The sequence below is a fragment of the Chrysochloris asiatica genome, unplaced genomic scaffold (genome assembly GCF_000296735.1).
Source record: "Chrysochloris asiatica unplaced genomic scaffold, ChrAsi1.0 scaffold00007, whole genome shotgun sequence".
NCBI lineage: Eukaryota > Metazoa > Chordata > Mammalia > Afrosoricida > Chrysochloridae > Chrysochloris > Chrysochloris asiatica.
The window spans coordinates 464,476-465,635 of record NW_006408525.1 but is presented as its reverse complement, the minus strand read 5'-3'; positions in this window follow the sequence as shown (position 1 = coordinate 465,635).

Genomic DNA, 1,160 nt, shown 5'->3' with positions numbered 1-1,160 from the left:
ATTGAAGAAGTTGGTAGAATTCTTCTATTTCATCCTCACTGGCTTTAGTGGTTGGTGTGCAAATTTGAATAATAGTGGTATTAACTGGGCTTCCCTGTAGGCACATGGATATTATCCTATCACAGACAGCGTTGTACCTCATGATTGGCCTGGATATGTTCTTTTTGACAATGAATGCAACACCATTCCTTTTCCATTTGTAATTCCTGGCATAATAAACCATGTGGTTGTCAGATCAAAAATGGCCAATACCAGTCCATTTCAGCTCACTAATGCCTAAGATATTGATTTTTATGCATTCCTGCCACGTACGACATTGGCTATTTCCCACAACCCGCACTGAGAGATTAAACCCAAGTAGGGGCGATGGGAGATTAGAGAAAAAAAGATGACACAGGACACAAAAGAATTAAGTAAAACTCGGGAACAGGTGGGACACAGCACTCTGATAGAAACACTGTGACTCAGACCTAGTGCTACAAGTTTATTTTATACACATATCAAAAGAAAGTGCTGGGGGCAGAGACAAGAGTGCAAAAACATCTGGTGTTACTGATGCATTCAGTAAGGGGGACCTTATCAGAAGAATGTAATTTGTAGTTGCTAGGGAAACAGAGATAGAGCAGCTAGATAGCCTGACCTGGGAGCTGCCCGAATTTCTAGACTACAACTGTTCAGTTGCAATCTTTCTGTTGAACTACCCCTAAGTCTGAGACCTTCAGCTCAATTCACTCCCAACACATTCCATTTCTTTTTTTTATCTTTTGGTTTCTTTTTTTTTTAATTTAAGGTTTTTATTGTGGATTGAGTGAAAGTTTACAGGGCATATCATCAGTTTTACTCCATTTCATTTTTGACAATTTCTAATTTTCCTAGATTCATACTTTGCACATTGCATGTTCCAATTATTAATGGATGTTTACAGCTGGTTCTCTTCGTTTTGAATTGTGCCCCATCAGCAAATGAAGGTCCCGCAGGCTTTACTCCCACGGGCTTTACTCCATTTGCTTCATCATGGTCAACTCTACTTTGGGGAGGCAGCTCTTCCCCAGTTGCATTTTGAGAGCCTTCCAACCTGAGGGATTCATTTTCCGGCACTATATCTGACAATGTTTCTCTGCTGTTCATAAGGTTTTCAGTGACTAAATATTCAGAAGTAG